Source organism: Marmota marmota, unplaced genomic scaffold (genome assembly GCF_001458135.2).
Source record: "Marmota marmota marmota unplaced genomic scaffold, marMar, whole genome shotgun sequence".
In the NCBI taxonomy this organism is placed as follows: Eukaryota; Metazoa; Chordata; class Mammalia; order Rodentia; family Sciuridae; genus Marmota; species Marmota marmota.
In genome coordinates, this window is record NW_025999853.1 from 34,574,633 (window position 1) to 34,595,645 (window position 21,013).

The 21,013-nt window shown below is 34.2% G+C and overlaps 1 pseudogene; it reads right to left on the reverse strand.

Moving 5' to 3' along the window:
* Positions 1-12,780: 12,780 nt before the first annotated feature.
* LOC107139719 lies at positions 12,781-18,470 on the reverse strand (annotated as a pseudogene).
* Positions 18,471-21,013: the final 2,543 nt, after the last annotated feature.

Genomic DNA, 21,013 nt, shown 5'->3' on the forward strand with positions numbered 1-21,013 from the left:
CCTTCTCAATGACATCAATGAGAATTACACATAGTGCATTCCTGAGTTATGGTGCAAATAGGTTCTCAGTTTTAAACCACTGGCCTCCAGGAATTATTGACATCAGCCACATATTATCCGTAATTTAGAATCTGTGTAGATTTGCAAAAAGAATGAGGAAACTCTACGAGGATTTCAGATAATCTCATCATATGATGAGAGGGAGCAACCATAAAAAGATGGAGTAACCATAAAAAGATGCTTAACTATTGTAAATTTAATAAACACATGGATGATTTTTAATAAACTGAAAACAGACAAACAGAGACCTCTTCTAAATGGAGATAATAAGATAAGTTGCTTAATTCTATCTTACATAGCGATTATTGGGAATAATACAAGGGACACATTTCAAATATTCAAAGGAAAAAGAGAAATATAAACATGGAAACTCATTTGTGATAGAGATAATGTTAATTTTTAACAAATAAAACACGAAGAGATCATTGATAGGGAATACAAATAAGAATTTTTGATTTGAGTTTGCTGATTGGTGCATAGAAAGGTATCAAAATGTATTTCTGATTTTTCTTTTAATAATACAGAATAGAAATTTCATAGTTTCTCTCTTAAGAAAATAAGCAAAACAAAAGTCGGGCATGGTGGTGCTCACCTGTAATCCCAGCGGCTAGTGGAGGTGAGACAGGAGCATCATGATTCCAAAGGCAGCCTCATTAAAATTTGAAGTGCTAAGCTACTCAGTGAGATCCTGTGTCTAAAACAAAAATAAAAAATAGGTCAATAGGTCTGGGGATGTGTCTCAGTGGTCAAATGCCCCTGAATTCAATCCCCAGTACCCAAAACAGTACACACATACACACACACACACACACACACACACACACACACGTGTGTATGACAAAAAATAAAGAAAATTAGCCAAATGATCTATGATTGATTGCAAAATACCCTTCTCCTCCTGAATGTGTATCAATTGCAATGTGTATTTTCAACTTCTTCCATCAACAAAAAATTGAGAAAATTTTCCATACTTTAAATCTGGGCTTGACTTTGACTTACTTTGGTCAGTAGTGTGTGGCAGGAAAAATAAAATACAATTATACCAGCTTTGAATACTTTCATTCTTGTTCTTAGAATCCTACTGAGCTACAAGGTAGAGAAGTTCCTGCAGGATGGTAAGGATTATAAGTTTCTTTGGTTCTGCTGCTCCAGTCAACAGCCAACCAAAACCCAGAAACAGAAATTCCTGGGTAAATGGAAGAAGACTGAAGACTCATCAGTGAACCTGTCTGAGATAAGATTAACTGGTCAGCTGAGTCTAGGCAAACTGCTAACCTCTGCACAAAGGGTGTATTAAAAAAATAGTTATAGTTTGGAGCCATTAAGTCAGCCAAAAATTTAATTCAAAATAAAATGATGATAAGTCATTTGATAAGCATAAATGTAAAAGATAAAATGCTTTATTTTAATGAATATTTGTTGAATACTTAATTCTTATCTTAGACACTGGAATAAAACAAATGTAAATCCTGTTCTTATGAAGCTTACATTCCAGAGAGATGATACCCAGTAAACAAAGAGAGCAGTATTTATAATATGTCAGAAGTTGATAAATGAAAAGGCCACATCTAAACTAGAAATGTGAATTACAATTATTATTTGGCACATGGGAAGGAGAGATGGTTTTAGTTCAGATGGTATTTTGAAATTGAGAGAGAGGCAAAATGGATCCTCATCCAAAATGTCTTTAGATATCATGACTAGAGGCACCCCACATGTCAAGAGAATAAGACAGAGGGGAGAGAGAGGTGCACATAAGAAGATTTGGCTAATTTGATGGAGGCAGAAAAAGTAGGATTAAGTATTTCTAGTTTTTAAAGAGTGGGTTTGGAAAAAAGTTTTCATGTATAAGCTGGAGAATTGCAAGTTTAGAAGTTCTCCCACAGTGTCCAAAGGAGGAGGCATGCTTGGATGGGATTTCTTGTCAGCTTGTCCAGATGTGGAACCAAAGAGAAATGGAAGTAAAGATTTAAAAAGAAGTCAATAATCAAATATGAAAACATGGAGTGAGATTCTTTATTGCAATCGGGGAACACTTTACTGATAATGTCAACCTTACTGATAATGTCAGCTTACTGATAATGTAACAAAACTTAGATGATGTGGGATATGATATAATCAATAATTATCTGATCTTTGTCCCAAGCTTTTGGCATAGAACTTCTAAAATTTCTGGAATTTCCCAAGTGATAGAACCATATCTATTAGACTAATGAGGTCCATTATGAGTAATGGACCCTTAGGTAGTTTTAGGATGGAGGTGGGCAGGGGTGGGCTAGCCTCCAGAAAGACCACATTGTGGTTAGAGGTTTGGGACTTCGGCCACCTTAAAGGATATATAGGCTGGAGAATGAATTCAATCACATGGCTGATGCTTTCATCAATTATACCTGCATAATGAAGCCTCAAGAAAACTCTGAACTTTGAAGTTCAATAGAATTTCCAGGTTGGTGAACTTGTGGAAGTGCTGGGAAAGTGGTGTACCCTGATGCCACAAGAGGACAGCATGGCATGGAAGCTCTGCAGCCAATACCCTCTTAGACCTCATCTTATTAGTATACTTTCCTGAGGTATGTGAACTTTCCTACTAAATTATTAAACCCAAAATGGGAGAGTCATAGATATCCCGAAGTGTATTGCTAGTTGATCAGAAATACAGCTAGTGTCTGAAGTAAGGACAGTTTTATGGAAGACTGAACCCTTAACTTTAGGTTTTGATCCTAATGCTAGGTAGTTAGCACAAGGACTGTATTACATCCAAATGGTGTTACATCAAGTGGGTTTTTACCAGATTGTGAGGATATAGCCCTGTATAGGAAAAAGGAAGGAGTTTCCCAAGCAAAGTGAGTAAGAATGTCTTAGCAACTAGGTCACTGTGGCTAAAGAGGGGTGAAGTAAGTTGATGAGTAGTGCATAGATTAGACAGGTAGCAGGGTGAAAAGAACATGCTGGACTTGTGGGCCAGTGCAAAGGTTTTACCTTTTACTCTGAGTGATGCTTGAGAGTTTTAACTAGAGAAAGAATATATCCCTAATGAAATTCCAAAGGATTACTGTCTTTATTTTGTTTTTGATAGTTTTAAAGGTAGACACAGGGACAGCTTTCTTTTCTTCTTTTTTCTCTTTCCTTTTAGAAGAGTTATGCATTAGGAAGCTCTTACGATAACATGATTGGTAATAGTGACTTGGCCAAGGGTTAATTAATTTGGCAAGAAGATTTAAATCACAGATACATTTTTAAAGATAGAGGGGGAAAAGAAGGTTTTCTGTTGGGGCAAATATTGAATGGAGTTAAAGATAAAGAATATTTGTCTTTTCTCATTGAGAATCTGTCAGAGCTTTTCTTTCAGAAAAGGCCTGAGAGATCCAGAGACCATCCTGGGTCACCAGGATATACCCAGCCTGGGCTATGCAGGCACTCAAGTGTCAGTCATCTGATCTACATTCATAAAATGAGTCCATTTGCTTATTCTCAAGACCCAAATTTAACAATAAAATTACATACCAGTCACCTCTCCTGAAAATGTGTATCCATATAAGGAATTATTTAAACTCTCAAAGCTCTTCTCCTACCCCCAGGGATATATTATAAAATTAATTTTACTGCAAGAGTTTTAATTAGAAAAATAGTGTCACTTTATTTTTGGATTCAGCTTTGTATTTCAGTAGCGTTATTATTGAAAACAAGTGCACAGTAAACAAAAAGTTATTTCACTATAGACATGATTTTTTGTAAACATTTGGTGACATTTAACATATGCAGTCTATATCTTAAGGAAAATATCTTTCTGAGGTTAAATATTAATATTTTATTTTATCACTATAATATTTAAAAATATTTAGGTAAATATTCAATGAAAAAATACAAAGTACTTCTAGATCATAAATACCATTTAAATTTAACCTTTATCACAAGAAGCTACACACTATTGTAAAATATTATAATTTATTTTATAAAATATCCTGATCTATTTCATATCCAGAGTTAACATATAGAAAATTGTTTTAATAGATTTTTATGTGGCAATTATTTTGGTTTCACCTTACATGCTGTTCTAATCAATATTGTGTCACCTTATTATTTTTCTGACTATGCTTCAGAATTACCAGCTATCCTGTTTAATTTTGCTTCAAATAAACACTTTTCTAATATGCTATGCCCTCCATCCCAATAAATTCACATGAATAAACACTCATGCATTCACGACCAATAAATAGAGGGGGAATCATTTGCCATCAAATAACTTAATTCCCACTAGAATATTTGAAAGAAAATATGTTAATTCATCATGTCTCCTTTAATAGCTAAAAGAGTAAGAGCCAGCATAATGTGTTCTAAGCCCTATTATTTCTTAATAATTGTACTCATGTCTATTCTTTAGGAATCTTGTATGATTAAGAAGAGCATTATCAAGTAGGGATTAAAAGAATAATAATAGTTAAAGTAGAAAATTTACATGATTTACAACATGACAAGTTTTCACATAAAATTCTCATTTCTGACTTTTAATCTGCTCTAATATTGTGTTAATATTACTCTATATGAACATAATTTTGACATTCTCGTTCACCTTGCATACAAAGAAAATTGCTTCTCTCTTCTGAGAAGGTTCATAATGTACAGCTGTAGAATTTTTAGTATCTTTTTCCTTGTAGCATTTTTAAATGGAATAATAGCTTTGAGTTTCTTAGAAGAAAGTCTATAGAGGCAAAATGAGATAGGAAAAAGTTTTCAAAGTAATGAGTTTTCAGTATAAAATACAGAAAATTAGGAATCAGAATTGGGTCCACATAGCCTCCTTTAAAAAAATATTTACAGTCCCATTGTACAGATATGATAGAATAAAATTAATTATATTAGATAATAAATGAGAGTCCTTTGAATTTATAAAGTGCCACATACATGTATTGTTTATAATTCAAATCAATATTAAGAAATGTCATTCTCATGATACAATTCTCTTGGATAATTCCACAAATGCATTGTACTATGTTAGTTAAAGCAACTGTTCAAGATGCCTCAGGAAATCCAAAATGAACAAAATGTCCTTTACCAAAAGCTATTCACAATAAAATGAAAAGATATCACAAACACATAGTTGAGACCATAAAGAGTAGAATTATTTAAATGACCAGTAAATGACAAAGTTCTAAATAGAAAAAGAATACAGGCAATTGATTCAGAACATAGCACAAGGGAGGATTTCATTGAAAAGATAGTTTTAGGGTGTGCTATTATATATTCCTTAATTACAATGTTAAAGTTTTGAGGAGCAAATGTGGGGAAATAAGTTAAAGTCACATAAGACCAATAAAAAGAAGATGTCCAATTATTTAAGTAATTATTTATTACTATGTATATGCCATGAAGTGTAACAGAGTTAGAATGTATATTACTCAAAAGCTAATAGATCAGTTTGCCACATTTTCAAATGTTGAAAGAAGACAGAAAAACTCCTGAGTCAAACACAATACCCTGTATTACATTCATTGGCACAGCAGGGGTTCACCTTGTTATTGGTTCACATTCTCCCCGAAGGTTAATGGGAGTAATGTAGAGCCCTGAAGGCCATGCTGTACCTGCAGAAGCTTGGAATCAGTATGAGGAACCCTGGTCTTAGGAAACTCCCCATCTATCCAGTTTTTGCCTCAGAGGAAGACATTCATTTTATTATCCTACGTAGTAAACACATCTGCCTTGCCTCAGAGAGAGAAACTTCTCTATTATTCTAGAATGTTTGTTGTCCAAATATCTTTGCAAATATAATCCAGAACAACAACAAAAAATGCTATCACAAGACATACAGAAATGTGAAGGACGTACGGAGAATTGTAATACAATAGTACAAACACATCATGCATGTAAACAATGAAAATATTTATTACCATAAATGGAACAATTGTATAAAAATGTTATAATATTTAATTAAACATGCATATTTATATATTGCATTTCTAAACATCACTTGCTCATCCATTTTCCTTTAGTAACATATTTAACCCATAGCTAAATTGATTTTTGATAAATATTCTGCATAAACACTTTCCTGTTTTTTTTAATTTTAATACTTTTTTTAGTTTATTCTTATTTTCATCCAGTCTTTTCAGTATTGCACACAGTTCCTATGATATTTAATACTGATAACTAATTCAAGTTCAATAAAATTCAATTAGAAATGATAGTAGAATGAGATGGACATTATTATCCAAAGTACATGTATAAAGACACGAATCGGTGTGAATATATTTTGTGTACAAGCAGAGAAATGAACAATTGTGCTCTATATGTGTAATAAGAATTGTAATGCATTCTGCTGTCATATATAAATAAAAAATTAATAAAAGTATTTTAAAAATAAAATTCAAATTCAATAAAATGCGAATGTGATTTTATGTCTGTATATTTGTGTATGTGTATATGAAAGTGTGTTTTTGTGTGTGTTTGTGGTTTGGGGCATACAGCTTCAGAGAGAGGGGGCAATCATGAAAAAAGTTTTGGCTCTAGGAGAATCAGTATGTATTCCCTTTTTTTTAAATGGAAAACAGAATCAGACTTTCTATAGGCAATCTGCCCTTTTGAGAAGAAAGCTATTAGATATTCTTAAAACTAAGCTTTGCTCTAGTTGTTCTCCCCACAAGTCTTGCGCTTCTGAACCTTCTCTCAGGATCAATCTAAAAGATCAAAGAGAGGGCCTCAGGAAAAGAATACCCATGTCACATAGTCTCACAGAATTAACAACTCCAAATGCCCAAAGCTACTTAGGAAAATTTTTAAAGAAATTGGCTACAAATAAGAAAAACCTTCCTAGAGTGGAATTTTTTTTTTCATCTCATGCCACAGATATCCCATAGCCTGAATGGTGGTTCAATATTATTATTAGGGGCCTAGGTTCTACCCATCATTCTACACTGCTTTTCTTAATATGTATACTTTGATCTTCATGTTTACTGTCTCATGACTGAAGGATTCTTGCTGCAATGATATGTAGCATATGCTCATTTTAAGAAGGAAAAATATTGCCATATATATGAGATAATGTCATGAGTTCCTGGAAAAGGGTCTAAGCTGGTACATTTCCACCAAACAAAATTGAAGAAAGAAAAATGAGAACATATATACATAAGCACCTAACAATGTCTCTCCCAAACATAGGTTTTAGGTCTAGAATAGACGCTTTTCTTTAAAAATCTAAGGGAATAAACAAAATAGCAATGATTTGAGAATGGAAGTGAACTGAATATATTATTTTGAGACCAAAGACCAAGCAAAAACTTTTAGTTGCTTTGGTCTAGAAAGAACCAAGTAGAGTTTTAAAAATTCTCATTCAGTAGCATTTGCATCCACCCTCATTCTCTGTTTTTCCCTTCTCTTAGTTAAGGCAGTCTCTCCACTTTTGCACTAAATTCCAAAATTCCATCTCTTCTATTTCAACCATTTTGTTGAGACAATCCTTTCTTTCATTATCTTCTTGCTGCTTTTGTTTTTTCTCAATAGCATAAAAACACTTTTTGAAAATTTATTTCATAAAAACAAAAAAAAAATCAGATATCTTTGCTGGAATCTGATCTCCAATGAAGGACTCTCCTATTTTGTGCTTGAAATGAATTAACACTACTCACTATTTCTAATTCCTGTTTTCCTGATTTTCTCTCAAACTCACTTCAACCAAATTTTTATGCTTAAACGACAATGAAACTGCTTTGTCAATGACACATCCAGTGATTTCCAGTTTGCTAAATCCAGGAGAAAATTATGTTAACCTCTTATCAGTAGTTGATAGAATTGATCATTTCCTTGTCCTTGAAATACATTATTTGATTCTTTTCTAGGACATAACCGTCACGCTTTCTCTCTCATTTCATTAACCACTCCATCTCATCTCTTTTCCTGTTTTTACTCTTCTCCCTGTGTTTTATAATAAAGGAATGGTCCATGGATCAATCTCTTGATCTTATTTTTGCTATTACACTAACTCCTATGATTGTTTTAAATGTCATCTACATGTTAACTCATACAAAATATATACCTTCAGCCTAAATAACTCTTCACATCTAAAACTCATGTATCAAACCAATCCTCTGCTATCTCAAGCTTAACAGCTAATGGATATCTCAAACTTCATAAGGGAAAACCTGGGAACTTCTGATATTCCCACATATGTTCCACAAACAGCTTTTTCTATCATAGTTGATTTAACACCTTTCTTTTGTCTTCTCAATCTATAAAAACTCGAATTCATAGCTCATTTCTATCCTCTTCTCTTCTTGAACCTTACTGATCAAAAAGTTCAATTAATTCTACCTTCAAAATATATCCAGAGTTTGATCATATATCACAGCTTTAGTGAGATACCATCATTTATCATGCCAATTACCCAAGTAGTCTCTTACTTGATTTTCTTTCAATGCAGTATATATACATAATAAATACTGTTCAACCACAGAGAATGAAATCCTGTCATTTGTGCCAACATGGATAAAACTGGAGGTTATTTTGTTAAGTGAAATAAGCCTAGCTCAGAAAGACAAGTATTGAATGATCACACTCCTATGTGGAATCTAAAAGTTGATCTAATAGAAGTTGAGAGTAGAATGGTGGCTAATAGTATCTGGGGAGAGTAGAAGGGAAGGAAAAATGGGGAATATTTGGTCAACAGGTACTATGACGGTTAATCTGGATTGCCAACTTGTTTGGATTTGGAGATCCCTATGTTTGAGAGACATCTGGGGTTGTCAATGAGGGTGTTTCCAGAGACGATTTTCATGTGAGATAGTAAACTGAGAGGGGCAGCTGTCTGGATTACTACTCTGATGGCCTGAGCACATAAGTCCCTTTTCCAAAGTAGACTGTGATCAGTAATTCTCCAGGGAGTTCTCAGGCCTTTAATCTGTATCATTGGTCCCTCCACTTCTGAGGCTCCAGGTTTTTTGCACTGAGAAGTTACTGGTTCTTCCTGCCCTCCAGTCTACAGATAGCTATTGTGAGACTACTCAGCTTCTGATTTTATAAGCTGATCTAAAAAAATACCCTTTTATAAAAAAATTTTAAAAAGTAAAATAAAAAAAATCTGTATGTATGTATACTGATTCTGTTCTTCTAGAAAACCCTGACTTAAAAATGCATGCTATTTCTGTGCAAATGCACAAATACACATATGCATTTATGCTAATGTTCAAGTATTCAATTACATATGTGTATCTGTATATGTGAATGCAGAAGTAGATGAAATATGTATATGTAGGACCTCTAAACTGAATACATACCTCAAACTAAGAAAAAAATGCAAACTATGGATCCTGTGATATGGATAATATTTTAATCCCCTTTCCCAATTAAACTACCTGGGTCTTTTCAGTTATTTTAAAACAAATTAGTGCTCCATTAAAAATAAAACTTACCAGGAGCAGTGACTGATGCCTGTAATCCCAGTAGCTCAGGAGGCTGAGGCAAGAGGATCTCAAATTCAAAGGCTGCCTCCACAATTTATCAAGTCCCTGTCTCAAAAAAAAAAAAAAAAGAACTGAGGATTTAGCAAAGGGATTAAACCTCTGAGTTTAATCTCTGGTAAAAAAAAAATTAAATTTAAAAAAAATTAGAAAACCCTAATATAACTACTATGTTACAGTTAAGCGTAAGAAGTCCTGGTACTATTGCACAATAGGAATCCTACAGATGACAATAATGTTTTGTACATTTTAAAAAGCTATAAGTAATGATTTTTAATTTTTCTTAATGAAATTTAATTTTTTAAAAATTTTCAGACATGGTTGTGCTAAGTTGCTTAGAGATTCTTTCAATGTGGTATATACACATGATAAATACTGTTCAGTCACTTCTATTTATAAGAAAACAATAAATCATTTGTATTCATAGAAGTTTCTGAGGATGGCTTCAAATTTATAATCCTCCTGTCTCAGCCTCCTGAGTCACAGTAATTACAGGCATGCACCACTGTGACTGGATTTTGAATATTTTTAATCTTAAAGAAATTATAATTGTTTAGGAGATAGATGTGTTGAACCTTAATTAAATTAAACAAATAAAATGTATATATGTATCAAAATATTGCATATGCTGAATTAATATGTAAAAATTTTGTTTTATATATTTGTTAAAAATAAATATAACTCAAATTCTGAAAATTATTGTTATCTTTCAGTGTTCAACACAAAAAATTTGCCCTTAATCTCCTCTAATTTCCCTCCTTACTCCTGCTATGGTCACACTGGTCTCCTGGCTATGATTTGAATTTTCCAGGTATATCCTTGACTTAAGAACATTTGACTAGCTATTTCATTTGCTTTAAACTTGTTTTCTTCAGTTGTTGCAAAAGGAATTATCTCCCTTTCTTGCTTGTTTAAATTCTACCTTCTCCCTAAAGTTCATCCTATTATATTTTAAACTGTAACTGACTACCATCCCAATCTTAGTACTTTCAGCTTTGATCCTCCTCCTCTCTCTCTCTCCCTCCCTCTCTCTACATCTCTCTGCTTTGCTCTTTCCTTTGCATAGCACCTATCACCCTCTACTTACTATGATGTCATTTACTATTTGCCATGTTTTTTATGAATACTCTTACTCCTCATGAATAGAAGTTCCAAATAGTCCCACTGTTTACTATCATGTCTTTAGTATCCAGACATTTTCTAGACACTCCGAAATGTCTAGCTGTAAACAACAATAACTTTGGAACCTGAAGTCCAATGGTGCTCAGTAATGATCTGAGTTGCAGTCTAAGCTCTGGAATTAGTTATCTGTAAAAAAACAAGAAATCATTTGTATTCATAGAAATTGGTCTCTTTCCTGTGAGGCGAAACTTAGGGGTTTTAAGCTCTAGAGTCAGATTATCTAAGTCTCAGTACAGAGAAATCTGTCACTCTATGTCTTGGTATCCTTATTTGAAAAAAAGGATAAAAATAACAGTTCTTGCCAGATGAGGTTATCATAGAGGTAGAGTTGTCAGAATTTAGCATTGATACACAGTAAGACACCATCTAGGCTATACACAGTGGTATTAATTAGCAACATGTGGCTTTTTTAGTTTAAATTAATTAACATTAAGTAAAGTAAAACATTTTCAATCCCTCGGGCACAAAAACAGCCACAATTCAAGAGCCTAATAACCATGCAAAACTAGTGACTACTGTACTGGAAAGAGCAAATATACACAACTTCTGTCATCACTGAAAGTTCTATTGGATGATGCTGGTGTCCGAGATGAAACAGGTTCCTTTTAACTCTAAAGTTCTCTATGGCAATGAACTTCACTGCTTTGGATCAATGCAATTTGCTTTATAGTTGTAAATAAATACCTACTTTCCTCTATTCATGCAAAAGCTATAGGAGGTAAATGTATAAACCCATTACAGAACAATCATGTAAAACTCTAAAGTACAATAGAATGATCTTAGAGTGTCCATTTATTTCTTTAAATAAGTTTAGTATGGCTAAACTTGTCTTTTATCAGATCTTAGAAGAAAAGCTTGACTTACTCCCCTTTAGTTATGATGTTAACTGTGGGTTTTTCATAAACGCCCTTATTATGTGGAAAACTTATTTTTTATACCTAAACTGCCAACATTTCATTGAAAAGGGCATGGAAGTTTGTTGAATGCCTTGTCTGCATCAATTGATATTTTTTGTCTTTCATTCTATTAATGTGAAGTCACATTGACTGATTTGTGTTTGTTAAACTGTCCTTCCATGCAGAGGATAAATCCTACTTGATCATGACATATGATCTTTTTGATACGTTATTGAATTGGAACTGCTAATATTTTATTAAGAATTTTATATGGATATTCATCAGAGATCTTAGTCTATAGTTTTCTTCATTTGTGATATTTTGTCCAGCTTAGGTATCAAGGTGATACTTGCCTCATAAAATATATGAAGAAGTATTCTCTTCAGCTCTATTTTTGGAATAATTTAAGGAGTGCTGATATTAACTTTGCTTGGAAAATAAGTATAAAGCCCTCTGGGCTTGGACCTTTCTTTGTTGGGAGATTTTAAATTACAACTTTAATCTCTTATTATTTGTATGTTCAGGCTTTCTATTTCTTCCTCATACATTTTTTTTTGGAATTTATCCCTTTCCTCTAGCTTATCAAAATTGTTGGCAAGTAATTGTTCAAATAGCCTTAATTATACCTTTTATTTCTGAAGAATCTGTTGATGCCCATTCTTCCCGCATCTATTTAAGGGAGTACTGGAGGTACTATCAAGAGCAATAACAAGTAAAATGGTACATAAATTGAAAGAAAGAGGTAGAATTGTTTATATTTGCAAGTGACATAATCCTATATGTAGAAAAACCACAAAGACTTTAACCATTCCTCAAAAAACACCATCAGATCTAATAAATAAAGTTGCAAAAAATAAAACTGACATATAACAATCCATTGTATATTTTAAATCTTTTGTTTTGAAATTTTAAATTTTTCTTAGTGCATTATAGTTATATATAATAGTAGGGTTCATTTTGACATAATCACACATGCATGGAATATGGTTTACTCCCCTTCAGTCCCCATTATTTCCTCTTTCCCTCCCTTTCAACTTCCCCCTGCTTTTCTTTCTCTACTCTACTGGTCTTCCATTTATTTTTTTTTCACTTATTTTTATTTTTCAGAAACTGGTGTTTATTTTCTGTAATCTTATTTTCATTTTGCTTAAGTGTCTTCAGAAGAACAGCTCAAGATCACTAGAGGTTGTTTTTACCTACTCAGTGGCCTGAGCAGTGGGAGTTGCAGACCAGTCCTCATTCACCAACTGGGCCCTCCCATCTTCTGTAGGGAACTGCTGGATCAGCTCAGAGGGCACCTGCCCTCCTGCAGACCAGTCTCAACCTCAGCCTCAGCAGCAATGAACTCAGGAGTTGCAGCAGACCATTCACCCCCAAAATTCCTCCTTAGCCACAGCTTTTTTTCATCAGCTTCTTTTCTTCCTTTTCATTGTCTTCAGGGTCTCTGTGGAAGTAGACATCAGGCATGATCTCCAATGTGTCTTCACAGGAAATGGTGTCACACATGGACAGAACTTCTCAGGCCAGCATCCACCATATCATAGAGTGAGCTCCCTTGTGGTTGCACTGAATAGCAATGTCCACATAGTGTAAAGGGAAATCTATTACACACAACAGTGGTAGGCAGGTTGACATAAACTTAATTCCCTAAGAGGCTGATGGTCAGCCCTGGAATTAGTAACCACCAGAAGATGTGGCTCCCGAGAGGCTGCCTTGATCTGGTTAGTGAAGGTTTCAGGAACTTCTGTGGCAGCAGCAAACTTCAGCACAGCCTTCTGGTCAGTGTTCCTGCAGGACACCACACTGATATCAGCAGGGTTGAAACAAGTGGCAACAATAGCACAAGCTTCCAGCAAAATCTTCTCCTGGGGTCTTCTTCAGATTTATGATGTAGATGCCATAACTTTTCCTTCTGAAAATATATTATTCATCTGTAAATTAAGGTTGGTGACTCATAAGTGGGTTTCTGTTGAAAGAATTTTGAATTCTTCCTCCTTCATTAATAGGACATCAGGACTCTGGACACTGCAAAAATTCCCTCTTTAAGTTATGATGGGAATCAAGAACAAAGCTGTATGAAATACACCATGGATAATTCAGAAAGGCTATTTTTTTTAAAATTAGTGATTTATAGAGATACATAAAGGTGAAATTCATTGTGGTATGTTATTATATAGAGATAGCAAAATTTGGTCAATTTCATTCCACAGTCCCACCCTTTTACATGCATCCTCCTTAACCTTCAATCCCCTTCTTCTACTCCAATGACCTTCCTTTTATTTTTATGGAATCTCCCAACTTTTTTCACTTATTTTGGTCTAGCTTATAAGTGTGAGAGAAAACTTTGACTTTATGACATAATCTGGCTTATTTCACTGAGCATGATTTCCAGTTTTATCTATTCACCAGTAAATGCCATAATTGCATTCTTCTTTATGGTTGGGTATAATTCCATTATGTATATGTACCACATTTTCTTTATCCATTCAACTGTTAATGGGTACTTGGACTGGTTCTATAACTTGGCTGTGTGAATTGCTCTTTTAAAGACATTGATATGCCTGTATAACTATAGTATGCTGATTTTAGTTCTTTGGGGAAAATACCAAGGAAAGGACATATATCAAAAGTATCATGCAAATTAAATGCAATCCCCACTAAAAGATCAAATGAAATTCTTCACAGAATGGAAAAAAAAAACGGTCCCCAAATTCATTTGGAAGAATAAAAGACACAGAATAGCCAAAGCAATCCTGAGTGAGAGTGATGTTGGATAATAAATGCTGGTGAGGAAGTGGGTACAAAGATACTCTCATGTATTTTTGTGGGAATAAAAATGAGTACAACCACTCTAGAAAGCAGTAAGGAGAGTCACCAAAACACTAGGAATGGAACAACCATAGAAGCCAGTTAACCATGATATTTCTATACACAAATCATCAAGTGAAACAGAAAATCATCTCTTTTACGATAACGTTGAAAAAGTAAAATAAGGTTTTTAGCAATAAATTTAACCAAGGAATTGAAAGAACTGTACACTGAAAATTATAAAAGATTAATGAAAGTAATTGAAGATGGCATGAATAAATGGAAACAATTCCAAGTTCAAGTATTGGAAGAATTAACAATGTTAAAATTTCCATACTATTTTCAGCAATGTACTAATTCAGTGTAATATCTATCAAAATCCCAAAGGCTTTCTTGACAAAAATATGAAAACAATCTGAATTTGTATGGAATAACAAAAGACCCCAAGTAGCCAAAGCAATACTGAAAGGGAAAAACAAAATTGGGGGCATGACATATTCTAATGTAAAATTATATTTCAAAGGTACATAGTCAGATGGTACAAAAGCAGAAACATAGATTTATTTAACAGAATACAGAGCCCAGAAATAAATTCAAACATGTAGAGTCAACCACTTTTTGACAAAAGCACCAAAAACACACACGCATACATACACACATACACAATAGGGAAAGAATTGGTCTCTTCAATAAATGGCACTAAGAAAATTGGATTTCTGTATATAAAAGAATAAAGTTGAACTCTAATTTTATGCCATACATAAAAATCAACTCAAAATGGATAAAAGACTTGATGACATAAAATTCTTAGAAGAAAACACAGGCAGAAGCCTCCTTGACATTGGACTTGGCAATAATTTCTTGGATATCACATCAAAAGCTCAGGCTACTAAATCAAAAATAAATAAAAGGGACTACATCAAACTAAAAAGCTTCTGCACAACACAGAGAACAATCGAGAGTTAAAAAGCAGCCTATAAAATGGGAAAAATATTTTCAAATCAATATACCTTCAGGGATTAATATTCAAAAATATATAATGAGGGAATACACAACACAAGATGAAAACAATAAACAAATGTATTAAAATATGACATAAGGACCTGAGTAGATATTTCCCAAAATGCAACAAAGTGTCCAACTGGTACATTGGAGGGTGTTTGATATCACTAATATAAAGGAAATACAAGCCAAAGTCACAAGGAGATACCATCTCCACCTGTCAGGACATCTATCAAAGAGATCAGAGATACTAAGCATTGATGAGGATCTTTTCATTGCTTTGACCAAAATACCTTACAAGAACAACTTAGAAGAGCAGAAGTTCATTTTGAGATTATGGTTTCAGAGATTCAGTTTATGGTTGTCTAAGTCCATTTCTCTGGGTCTGAATAAGACAAAACTTCATAGCAGTAGGGTGTGTCAGAGGAAAGCTGCTTATGTCATGGAAACCTGGAAGAAGAGAGAGTAGAAGAGACATGGAGAGGGTAGAGGACCCAGGGGTAAGTTACAGTGTAAGGTCATGTCCCCAGTGACCTACTTCTTCCAGGTATACGCCTCCTGCCTACTGTTACCACCCAGTAGTCCATTCAAATTATCAAATACATCAAATGGATTATTCATGGTGAGTTCACAACCCTCATAATCTAATTGTTTTACCATCAAACTTCGCTACGTTGCTTAACACATGAGGGTTTTGGGTGACTAAAGATGCCAGTGAAAATGTTAAGAAAAAGAAGAAAACAGAGACCAATCCACACTGTTGGTGAGAATAGATATCAGTATAGCCATTTTGTAAAATATAGGCTCCTGTAAAAATTAAAAATATACCTGCCATATGTCCTCCTAATCCCTCTCCAAGGTATACACAAAAAGAAAATTAAATTAAAAGTTTGTAAAGATATTTGCACTCCCACGTTCATTGCAGTGTTATTCACAATAACCAAGATACAAAAAAAACCCTCAATGTTTATCCATATATCAATGAATAAAGACTATTTTACACATCCAATAGAATATTATTCAGTCACAAAAAGGAAGATATCTGCCCTTTTTCACACATTATGGAACTAGAGAATGCTAAGAGAAGAAAACCATACACAGAAAGAAAAATGTTGTATGATGTCATATGTGGAGGCAGAGTGGGGGAAAAATAAAACTATATACAGATACAGATTACAATAGTGGTTATCAGGATATGGGTGGGAAGAGAATATGGCAATATACAGTCAAAAGACACAAAGTAGAAGGTAAATAGGATAAATAAGTTTGGGGATCTAATGTACATTTGGAAAACTATACCTAACAATTGTATATTGTATTCAGGATTTTTGCTAAATGAATACATCAGAGTAACTCTTTCCAAAAAGAGAGACCTTGAGAAGAAATCAATGTTGGAGACAACTTTACTTTAGACTTCAAACTTCCAAATTTGTTGGAAAATAAATTTGCACTTTTTTGTCCCCAGTTCTGTGGTATTTGTTAGATAACTTTGGAAACTAATACCTAGATAGTTATTGGTTCAGGGACAGGTAGGACACCTAAGCAAGTTTATAGTATCTCTCAGATATTTTGTTTAGAATGTGGTGAATAGGATATTTCTTCCTTCTGATCAAGAAAAATGAGGAAGGATGTAGTTTTAAGAGCTATTGCAAGCCATGTGAGCATCACAAGATGAGCCTCTTAGAGGAAGAAACCAACTCCACAAAAGCAGAATATTGCAGAGTTTGGCAAGATCTACCAGTATATTTTTGTTTATGGGGGCAATAAGTTCTCTACAGTTGACTCACTGATATTTGACTTTTTGATTATAAAAAGCTATTTTATATTAGAGAACTTATTGTGTTGCCTGACCTAGAACTTGCATTATGTTTTAAAACTATCCTCAGGGATAAATACATGAAGTTCTATAACTTTGAGAACTTTTTACTTTCTTAATTGCTGCTAAAATATAAATTTTATTACAGATTACAGTGAAAAATCTTTATTCCAGGGATATATTGATCCATTACAGTATTTGATGAAAGATTTAAAAGAAATCCTAAATATAGATAGAGAGAAAGGCATTTTTAGGTATATATACAGATACATGTATTGCTGCTGGTGACACTATTCTTTTTCTTCATAGCTGACATCTGTTTGCCTTTTGTTTATTCATTCTTTTTTTAAAAATTTTTTTCTTAGTTGCAGTTGGATACAATACCTTTGAGATATATATATATATATATATATATATATATATTTTTTTTTTTTTTTAATGTGGTACTGAGGATCCAACCCAGCGCTTCACACATACTATGTGAGCATTCTACCACTGAGCCACAACCCCAATCCCCTGTTCATTCATTCTTTAAATAAACATTTAGTAAGCCTTCCCCATGCTTTTCACATATGCTTTGTACAGACAGAAAACAGCAAAGTCCTGGGCTGGGCCAAAGTTCCTTATTATATACAGGAGTGAGACCTTAAGCCAATGATTACATACATACATATATACATATGAGTATCGGGAGGAGGTCAAGCTCAGCGGCCCAGATCCACCCACATCAGCCTGTGCAGGACCCAAGCTCACAGTAGGCCTGGTCCATTTCTCCTCTGGTGGGGCTGACACCTTCCAGAGCTTAGCCTCTGGCACAGGACCTTCACTCCAACCAGCAGACTACCTTGGAAGCAGAGACCCAGCCCCGCCCACACATACCAACCCAACTACAACCCAGGTTCACAGTAGGCTCCGTCCAGATCTCTACTGATGGGGCAGACATTGGTCAGAGCCTAGCCTCTGGCACAGGACCTCCCCTTCCAACCAGCAGACTACCAAGGCAGGTCAAGCCCAGTGGCGCAGATCTACCCACACCAGTCTGTGCAGAGCCCAGGCTCACAGTACGCCTGGGTGCACCCCTCCACTGGCAGGCATCTGCTGGAGCCCAGCCTCTGGCATAGGAACTCTTCTCCTGACCAACAGACTATGGCGGGAGTCCAGGCCCTGCCCAGATCTGTCCACACCAACTTGTGTAGTACCCAGGACCAGGATGCAGTAGCATACATTGAGAGACAACATGAGGGTCTGGAAACCCAACATCAAGGTGAGGTACAGACAGTCTGCATGGGTACTACAAGAATATAGGTAAGAAACTGTAATATCAAAGATACACACTGCAAGAAAGGAAGACACATAGACAACATGAAAAAACAAGGGAGGAAAGTGCCCCAAACAAATCAGGGCACTATAATAACAGAACCAATAGACAGCAAAGTTGATGAAATATCAGAGAAGGAGTTGAGAAGGTTCATAATTAGAATGATCTGTGAATTAAAGAATGACCTAAATGAGCAAATACAGGCAAAAATTGATCACTCCAACAAAGAGATAAGAGAGCAATTACAGGTAGCAAAAGACTACTTTGAGAGAGACAGAGACTGAAAAAAAAAAAAAAAACCAGTCAGAAATCCTTGAAATAAATGATACAATAAATCCAATAAAACAACTCAATAGAAAGCATAATCAACAGACTGGATCACTTGGAAGAAAGAACATCAGATAATGAAAACAAGGTATACAATCTGGAAAATAAAGTTGGTCACACAGTGAAGATAGTAAGAAATTATGAACAGAACATCCAAGAATTATGGGACAGCATCAAAAGACCAAAGCTAAGAATTATTGGGATAGAGGAAGGCACAGAGTTTCAAACCAAAGGAATGCACAATCTCTTTAATGAGATAATATCAGAAAATTTCGCAAGCATGATGAAAGAATTGGAAAACCAAATACACGAGACTTACAGGACACCAAATGTACAAAATTACAATAGATCTACACAAAGTCACATTATAATGAAAATGCCTAGCATACAGAATAAGGATAGAATCTTAAAAGCCACAAGAGAGAGGAATCAGAACACATACAGAGGGAGACCAATTCGTATCTCAGCAGATTTTTTTAACTCAGACATTCAAAGTCAGGAGATTGTGGAACGACATACACCAAGCTCTGAAAGAAAATGGATGCCAACCAAGAATCTTATATTCATCAAAACTAAGCTTTAGATTTGATGATGAAATAAAATCCTTCCATGATAAATAAGTTAAAAGAATTTACAACTAGAAAGCCTGCACTACAGGATATCCTCAGCAAAAATTCCAAGAAGAGTAAATAAAAACAATAATGAAAATTAGCAGAGGAAGGTATTACCCTAAAAAAAAGTCTAATCAGAGAAGAAAACAAGTCACATTAAGTACCAAAAATAAACAAAAATGACCAGGAATACAAATCGTGTCTCAATAATAACCCTGAATGTTAATGGCCTAAATTCATCAATCAAAAGACATAGACTGGTACATTGTATTTAAATAAATACCCAACAATATGCTGCCTCTAAGAGACTCATCTCACAGGAAAAGACATCCACAGCCTGAAGGTGAAGGTTGGGCAAAATCATACCACTCATATGGCCTGTGGAAGCAAGCAGGAGTTTCCATCCTCATATCAAATAAAGTGACTTTAAACTAAAGTCAATCAAAAAGGATAAAGAACGATGCTACATACTGTTCAAGGGAACTTTGCACCAACAAGGCTTAACAATTATAAATATATATGTCCCAAATAATGGAGCATCTACATTCATTAAAGAAACTCTTCTCAAGTTCAAGAGTCAAACAGACCACAAAACAATAATTTGAGGTGACTTTAACACACCTCTTTCATCACTTGATGGATCTTCCAAACAAAAGCTGAACAAAGAAACTATAGAGCTCAATAATACAGTCAATTACTTAGACTTAACAGACATATATAGAATATTTCATCCTTCAACAAGAGAATACACTTTCTTCTCAGCACCACATGGATCTTTCTCTAAAATAGACCACATACTATGCCACAAAGCAACTCTTAGCAAATATAAAAAAGAAGAGATACTACCCTGCATTCTATCAGATCATAATAGATTGAAATTAGAAATCAATAATAAAATGAAAATTAAAAACTACTCCAACACCTGGAGACTAAATAATATGCTACTGAATGAACAATGGGTTGCAGAAGATATCAAGGAGGAAATTAAAACATTTTTAGTGGTGAATGAGAACATAGATACAACATATCAAATTCTTTGGGACACTATGAAAGCAGTTCTAAGACGAAAGTTCATTGCATGGAGTTCATTCCTTAAAAGAAGAAAAAGTCAACAAATAAATGACTTAACATACATCTCAAAGCCCAAGGGAAAAAAAGAACAAATAAACACTAAAAGCAGTAGAAGACAAGAAATAATTAAAATCAGAGCGGAAATCCATGATATTGAAACAAAAGAAACAGTTAAAAAATTGACAGAACAAAAAGTTGGTTCTTAGAAAAAATAAATAAAATTGACAGACCCTTAGCCATGCTGACGAAGAGAAGGAGAGGGAAAACTCAAATGACTAATATATGTGATGAAAAAGAAAATATCACAACGGACACTACAGAAATATAGAAGATAATTAGAAATTATTTTGAAAATTTGTACTCCAATAAAATAGAAATATTAAAGTTATTGAAAAAGTTCTAAAGTCCTATAATTTGCCCAAATTGAATCAGGATGATATACACAATTTAAATAGATCAGTTTCAAGTGATGAAAT